Source organism: Trachemys scripta, chromosome 25 (assembly GCF_013100865.1).
Source record: "Trachemys scripta elegans isolate TJP31775 chromosome 25, CAS_Tse_1.0, whole genome shotgun sequence".
NCBI lineage: Eukaryota > Metazoa > Chordata > Testudines > Emydidae > Trachemys > Trachemys scripta.
In genome coordinates, this window is record NC_048322.1 from 3,903,732 (window position 1) to 3,911,890 (window position 8,159).

Sequence of the window (8,159 nt, forward strand, 5' to 3'; positions counted from 1 at the left end):
CCCAGCTCAGAGCCCACTGTCACCTCCTGTATGTGACCTATAGCCTTCCACTGACCAAGCCCCTGTAAACCAGACCTAACCTACCTAGTCTGCCCCTTCTCCCAGCTCGGCCCCACAGAGCCCAGGACAACCCTTGACTCCCTGGATCTCTTGGCAGCCACAGCTGGCTGAGGACGCGCAGTGCTGACACAAGGAGCTAAGTCTGCACGCACACAAGCGATGTAATAACTGTGTGAGTTCGGGTGACATAATCCTGTAGTGTAGACATTGCCTGAGTATTTCACTCTGTGCCCGGAGATGTGAGTGTAAAACAGCCACCTGCAAATACAGGGATTGAATTCCCCACATTTAACCTCTTTGCTTTCCAGAAACAGGTAAAATTCAGTTCATTCTGGTTAGCTGAGGGAAAATTCAGGTGACACTAAGGTTTATGAGTGAATAAATATTGTTTAGAGTTTAATTAATGTCATAAAAAAACAAATACCGATTCCAACATAACAGCACAAGGTGAAATAGGAACAGAGACAAACCTTGTCAGTAAAGTCTCTTTTCCCAAAAGTTCCCCAAAATGCTGTTAATTCCCACCCCACCTCCACAGGACGTCTGTGCAGGTTAAGTGCCCTGCGTCCATCTTCCCATTAGAATTGCTCTGGTTGGACATTCCCAGACCTGGACATTGGTGAAATACAGAATCTGAACAGCAAACCCGGCTCCCTGCACCAAGAATGATGTGGGGGTTTCTACCTGTCACTTACTCCTTTGTCATACCACAGAGAAAGGTTTTTTCAAATCCAAACCATCCCCCCACCATCCCCAGTCAGCCAATGAACTAGGGAGAAGGTTACAAACAGCAGAGACCTTAGAAACAGTTAAGTAACAACAAGCCCACCACACAAAAAAGTGGCCGAGTAGTTAAAACAATAGCCTGCTAATCTTTCTCATCCTTGTGGGCAGGAGCTGCGGATCCCCCCTAAAACTGTGGGGGCCACAGGCACCCAAACTATGGCCTCAGCCCCCATGCTTTCCCCTCAGCCCCCCACCTCACCTCACCTCACCAAGCTCTTGGCTGGTGTACGCTGGGCACTTAACTGGCAGAGCGACGTCTCTCAGGGTGTGAAAAATCCACACCCCCAAACCAGTATAGTTAAGCTGACCTAAGCCCTAGTTACATAGTGCTAAATAAAAGGAAGAATTGTTCTGTCAATGCAGCTATTACAGGGATGGGAAAACCCCTCCCCTCACTGTCTCCTCCGAAGTGCTATAGCAGTGCCACAGCAGCATTTTAAGTGTAAACAGTCTAAGAGTGAAACTAGATCTGGCTCTAGTTCACACTGGGGATGCTCAGGCACTAAGGCTACAGCAATAATAACAGTCAAGTGCCTCCGTAGTTAATAGGATTTGAACCTCTGCAGAACAAGCCCAATGGATTTCTAGTCCATCGCCTTAACCACTCGGCCACAAATACTTAATGTAGGTTGGGTCCTTTTCTACACTATGATTCAGTTCTCACTGATGTGTCACTTCAAATTGTTTGCTCAGACCAGCTTCCCCAGCACACTCACGGTGGCGCATCAGTGTAAATGTGTCCTTGCCTGAAAAGCAAAAATTCCTGCCCATTTCCCTTCCGGCTGGAGCAGGATGAGAGTGTGTTTGTGTTAACGACATTGCTGTAGATTGTTCTTCATTCCCCACTCTGACAATTCAGACAGTTCCTTTCCTAGTCAAATCTCCAGCCCATCATCCCAATAGCAGTGGGCAGGATTTGTCTGGGGCACTGAAATATTTCAGGGGGCTGGTGCGAGAATTCAGCATTGAATTCCACCCTTGATGTTTCATGGACTAACAACAGCAACAGAAAGAAAGAGCCGAGCCAATATCTCCCTGGCAGGGATGCAGGTACCACGTCCCCTCTGTCTGACTATCGCCATTGCAGGAGAGAAGGTTCACTGGAATCGAACGCCCTGGCTCAGACCAGAGACACAGGGAGGTTTTGCTGTTCATGGATCTGTGCAAAAGAAGTTGTGTCTCTGTGTGAAATTGAGGCGGGAAATGAAACATCCACATGGTGGCCCAATGCCCTAAGGAATGTGGGTGAAGGACTTGGGCTGAGAAATGATTTAACAGGGATTTGTATCAATTTACTGCCCTGATTAAAAACTATGGCTAAAAGGCAGCCATGTTGTTAGTACTTGTACCTGTGTAGGGACACCCCAGTGGGTGTCAAGTCCATTGCCTTCACCAGGGGTAGTCGATAATTTTCTCAAGATCAAAATTTCTTTGCCAAGGTCTAGTCAAGGTCTAGACTACAGAGAAAATAATACACTGATGATAAGAAGAAGTATATAAAAAGATTTTGCAATCACTATGGGCATAACTATGATGTGTTGTGTTTCACTCTTTATATCTGGCACCACCACCCTTCCCTTTGGCCTTGTAGTTGACCAAGGGTAAAACTAAACATCTCCTCAGATACCAGGGAGTGTTTGTGTTCATTCCTGTGAGCTACACAAGGGTTTGATGTTGCTGCTTTCAATCCTCTGGCTCTGCCAGGGTAAGGAACAATTTAGATTGTCACTGAACTGAAGGAGGGAGATCATTTTGTGACAGGGAGAGGGACACCTCCTCTTAAAGGTGTTTGTCTGGCTGGCAGCCCTGGTTCCCAGGTCTCTCCTGAGGAAAGAAAGTTTCTATGCAAAATACCAAAACTTTTAAGGGAGAGGAGGGAAAGGCGATGGGCACAGGATGGGGCCAGCATGAACCACATCTTTTATGTGGGATGACTCTGAACATTGACTGATCTCCACTCCCTTGTATTTGAAGAGATGTTTATTTTTGCACTTGGGAAACTACAAGGCTGAAGCAATTATATCAGAGGTCTCAATCTCCCAGCCCACGGGACATCTGTGGCCCGCGAGCTTCCCCAATGTGGCCCGTGGGGCTCCATTAGTTTTGGGGTCGGGTCTCTCCCTTGGCCCCATCTGCCTCCCCCAGGCACTCATCCCAGGGGCCCCAGCAGCGCAGCAGAGCTGAACGGCGTCTGCCTGCTCACTCCAGTGACAGCTGGCCCCTTCCTGCAGCCCTGGGGCAGGGCAGGGTGGGGCGGGGCTGTGCCTCTGCGCGCTGCCCCTGCCCCAAGCACCCCTGTGGCCAGTGAGATGCTGCAGGGGCGGTGTCTGGGGGCAGCAGCGTGCAAAGGCTCCCTGGCTCACCCCGCCATGGAGCCCCAGGTAAGCGCCACAACCCCAAGCACTTCCCAGAGCCTGCACCCCTACCCCTCCCCACATACCCCCTCCGGCCCCCAAACTCCCTCCCAGAGCCTGCACCCCCTCCCCACATATCCCCTCCGGCCCCCAAACTCCCTCCCAGAGCCTGCACCCCCTCCTCACATACCCCCTCCTGCCCCCAAACTCCCTCCCAGAGCCTGCACCCTTCCCCCTCCTCCTCCTACCCCGTGGTTCAGCCCAGAACCTGCACCAAGCACCCAAACTCCATCCCAGAGCCTGCACCCCAGACCCCCTCCCCCAATCAAACTCCCTCCCAGAGCCTTAGGCAGGTGGGGGGCGGAGTTTTGGGCAGTATTTCCTATGCAAATGTATAAAAACCGAGAAGAGCTGTCCAGCAGCTGAAATCAGTTCCAGTCCTCAGCATCTCTAAGAGGGACACTCTGTATTTGAGGCATGTGGGACACCTCTGGGTTGATGACAGGTGAAAAAATGCTGGGTTTAATGAAAGATGAGACCATAGGAGAGGAAGGTGACCGGCAGCACCACACAGGGTCATAACACTCAGACACGGGGCTTCACTGTCACTACCCCTGTGTTTTCCATCATTTATATCCTAAGAAACACACCCTTCCCCTCCCCCACACACTATCACACACAACCTATTCCCCTTGAGCCCAATCCAACCCTACCCCTACCCCTCTCCCACACACACTGCACTGGATACAGCCTCTCAGTGACTCACCCAGATGGGGGCTTGTCTCTGATTCTCCCCAGCAGGGGAGCAGAGAGCTGAAAGGGCCACAGGAGACCAATGGAGCTCGGCAGGAATAGAAAAGACTTCTCTTCTCTTCTCTTCTCTTCTCTTCTCTTCTCTTCTCTTCTCTTCTCTTCTCAAGAGTCTTGTTAATCTCACCCATGAGACCTTCCAGCACTGGGTGGGCTCAAAGCACCAACCTTCCCCTCAGAAGCGGAAGGAGAGACCCAGCTCTATCACACGGAGGGAGTCTCCATACCTCTGGTGCTGCCATCCTGTAGCCTTTAATATGGATTTGTTTTAGCTAATGCAAACCCCCACCTCCCTAATCCATGCATGAAACAAGGAGACAAGTCTCTAAGTGTGGACTCCGGTGGTGCAATGGGTTAGCGCCCAGTACTTATAGACCAGTACTGTGTAGAGTGGGCACCTAGAGCAGAGGCAGCTGGTACTGACAGCTCCAAGGGAAGGCTTAAAAGCCACAGAGCAATTGAGGGAGGAGCAAGAGGAGGGGAGGACCATGCCTATGTGTGGCCAGCAGACAGGCAACAAGACACCCGGTCAGCCTTCTCCCTGCCATGCCAAACACCCACTGAAGGCCACCTGCAGGCCAGCATGCGGGGTGGCTGCTAATGCTCTGTGGCCAACATCAAAAGCTGGTAGGAAAGCAGGGCCAACCCCACTGGTGGGGCCTCTTACTGTCCCACTCAAGGTGCTCACTTTGGCAGTGGGGCAGGAGATTTTACTGCAAGAGGCTTTTCCCCAGCTGGCAAGAAGCAGAGAAACACTCAGGCTCCCAAGGCGCCATTTAGCAAGTCCCCTCAAGCACAGGGACAGGCGCACATTTGGAAGAGGGAAACTGCTCCACACGCTAGCCCGGGCAGCCGCCCATTTTCTTTGGCAAATCAGGAATGGCAAAGGCTAGACTGGAAGCACCTGAGGCTCATGCCCCAGCCTTTGTGATGCCGAACCCCCAACTCCTTCCTGGGGTTCTAGCTGAAGCCAGAGCATTGGCCTGAGTGGCCAAGAAGAGGTTCCAGCCCTAAATAAAGCAGGACTTTCAACCAAAGTAAGCACAACCACGAGGGGACTCAAATTCTGAATCATCTAATCTGCAGGGAGATGCTTTATCCTTTAGGCCACATGATGAGGGGGTCTAAGCACTTCTTTAGAAAAGACGGACACTGTGTTTCTTGGGTCATCTACTGAGGGGGTCGAGACTCTCTGGGCACAGGAAGTCGAGTTCCCAGTGAGATGTGAGACTTAATTCTATAGAGCCAGGAGCAGGACTTTGGCAGGGTGGCTCAGGCATGGGGGATTGGGCTGTCTAGGTGTGGAGATTTAGTGGTCCTGAGGTGGAGGAGGAGAAATCCTGCTGATAGGCAGTGGCCTTGCAGAAAAAGAGGAGGGGTTGCTGGGAGTTTTTTTGCCTCTCTTTTGCCTGCCTGATCATTCTTGTGGGGAAAGGGGTAAACCCTGTTAGCAATTCTGGCTAGTTCAGTTGGTAAAGCATCAGGCTTTAATCTGAGGGTTCAGCGTTCAAGCCCCTGTCTAGATACTTAGCTTTTAAGTGGCCTTGTGTGCCAGGAGACACACATTTTCTGGTGGTGTCCAGAGTCACACACGGATTCCCAGAAGCCGTGGCCATTTCCGGGAAAGGTTCCTTTCTCCTGCTTGGTCCTTAGAAAGCAGGATTGAAGCCCACATCTGTAGCAGCAGGCCCAGAAAGCGCAGTCCCTGGTTGGCGGGAAGGGCTGTGGGGGCAGGCACTGGGAGTGAGAAAGCAGCATAGAGAGGGGAGCAGAGAGAGAGAGAAGCTGTGAGTGCAGAGTACAAACCTGCCAGCTGAGGGTCACAGGTGTCTAGAGAATGTGACACCATCGGGTCCCGTGGCGTAAAGGTCAGCTGTCAGATCGCTGAATACTGCAAGCTGAGCTCAGATCTCAATGGGACTTTGGGACCCGTTGCTTCATACCTAAGCAGAGGTGGAGTTTCAAGGCTTTGTCTTGCTCTTTCAAATGATGTGGGAGCCAGTCTTTTGCCTGCTAGCTGTTGTGACTTGCGTGCCAGAGGGATGTCGGATCCAGCAGGCTGGCCTTGCCTGGAGCCCTATAGGGAGGGATGGGAGCTGGGTTTACTCTGTGTCCTGCAGCTGGGCTGCAGCCAGGCCTAGGAGGCAGCCCACTTGGTTGACCTACTGGCCCAAAGTCATGTTGGCCATGTTGGTCTTTACCCAGGAATGCTGAAGGGTGGGCCTGAGGGAGGGAGACTCAATCCTCCCCTCTATTAGTCAGGGCTGGAGAGGAGGCTGTAAGAGCAGCCAGGTTGCGAAGCTGGGCCCGCTAGAGTTTGGGGAGAGTGGAGTTGACTGGGGCATGGTGCTGGCAAAATGCCGCAGGGCGTTAGAGGGAGGCGCAGGCCAGGACTGGGGCTGGGAAGAGAGAGAGAGAGACTAGCAGGTTTCCTCTTTTGTTTCCTACGCTCTTTTTCTTCACTAGTTTCTCCTCTGCACAAAGTTGTTTTTTGCTGTTGTCACCCTGGCTAGCTCAGTTGGCAAAGCATCAGACTTTTAATCTGAGCGTCCAGGGTTCAAGTCCCTGGTCAGGTGACAAACTCTTCCCAAAGATCTTCAAAATCTCTCTCTTTGGAGTCCTCCTGGATGTTACTTTTCTCTTCAGGATTTTGTCTTTCCTAAAACAGACCTTTTGTGTGTGGGATTGAAGGGGCAACTTCCTAACGCCCCTTCTGTCCTCGCAGGCGGGAGGAATAAAGGCCTCTGGGCACATAGCAAGTTCCTCCCAGATGGCTGCATTCTCCCGTGGTGGAGGTGGAAGCTCTGTCTCCTTGCCTCTGTTTCTGCCTTCCCGTGGCTCTGCTGATCTGGCTGGTCTGTCTGAGACAGGGTGTGAGGAATGTTTGGAGCTTTTGCTTCGTACTGAGGGCTCCCTCCTCAAGCAGAGTGATGTGGACTCTGCGGAGAGCTAGAAAGAATTGCCCCGTCAGCGTTAGGTGTTCACCCAGCGCTTGGCTTTCCTTTGAGGGAGCAGTGAGCAGCTCAGGCCCCCCCAGATGGAGAAGGGTGCAGGTGTCGGGGCTGCTGGCCGGGACCTGAAGGAGCGTGAGAGGTCTGCGAGAGGCCACCTCTTCCCAGGAAGCAAGTCAAGCTGAGCAAGGCAGGGAAAAGCGAGTCTTGTCTTCATGGGCCACTCACAATGATGTCTTTTTTGTGTGCCATGGCTGCCAAAACATCCCGGACGGAGAAGCAGAACATCAAAAAAGCGCTATGCAGCTCCCAAAGTAGCTCAGTTGGGAGAGCGTTAGACTGAAGATCTAAAGGTCCCTGGTTCAATCTGGGGCTTTGGCAGGTCCTTTCCTCCCTCTTTGTAAAGGGGTGGCTTGTTTTCTGGGAGCAGTAGCAGTGCCTTTAGCTGACATGAGTCCATGCTCCCAAGCCACATAACAGAAGGTGGGCTTCTGCCCCTAGTTGGCCCACCTGACCTTTAACAATGAGAGACGGGAGCTGTCTTTCCGATATGACTTATTGGTCGACCCAATCTGGTGGGAAGAGAGTGAGGCAGGGTGGCCCGCGGAGATGGTGCCAGAGGGTGCAGGGACTGGAGATGAAAGCTCCTCTGCACAGCTGAGCGAGGGTAGTACTGGGGAAGGGGCATCTGTAAAAGTGGCCACGTGGAACGTGGCACGGATTCAGGAGCCCAGGAGGAAGTGCTTGATGTTCAGTGCCTTGGAGCAGCTGGACATGGACATGGACATGGTGGGTGTTCGGGAAATGCCCATTAATGACTTTAGGGTAGCTCAATGGGCAGAGGGTGATTGGAGGAAGGACCCGTCTTTCTGGTCCTCCAGGCCAGGGAAGAACGATGGGGTTGGACTCTTGTTCTTCACATTCGCGGTGCGAGTACAGAGGTGCCCCCCCCNGAGCCATGGGCCCCTTTAGCCCAGTATCAGCCCGAGTCAGACCCTGGGAGCCCACGCCCTTCTGTCGCCACGACTATGTCTATTGGTCTCTTGGAACGGTCCATTCTCATTGGTAGCTCTCCAGTGGCAGTGAGTTCCACAGGCCTCGGCACATGCTGTGTGGGACAGGAGGTCCTTCTGTTGGGAGCAGTGGGAGGGAACTGTATGCAGTTGTGTCTCTGAGCATGATTGTGAATACTGTGGTG

The 8,159-nt window shown here is 52.4% G+C and overlaps 1 protein-coding gene and 3 non-coding genes across 5 annotated transcripts in view; 2 read left to right on the top strand and 2 right to left on the bottom strand.

Moving 5' to 3' along the window:
- LOC117870001 (zinc finger protein OZF-like) overlaps positions 1–8,159 on the bottom strand; it is an 876,360-nt gene that overhangs the window by 518,749 nt on the left and 349,452 nt on the right. The gene's annotated exons all lie outside the window — the stretch shown is intronic.
- Positions 1,384–1,465, bottom strand: TRNAS-AGA. The gene has a single exon. It is a non-coding gene; the product is annotated as a tRNA-Ser (tRNA).
- TRNAK-UUU lies at positions 6,514–6,586 on the top strand. The gene has a single exon. It is a non-coding gene; the product is annotated as a tRNA-Lys (tRNA).
- TRNAF-GAA lies at positions 7,270–7,342 on the top strand. The gene has a single exon. It is a non-coding gene; the product is annotated as a tRNA-Phe (tRNA).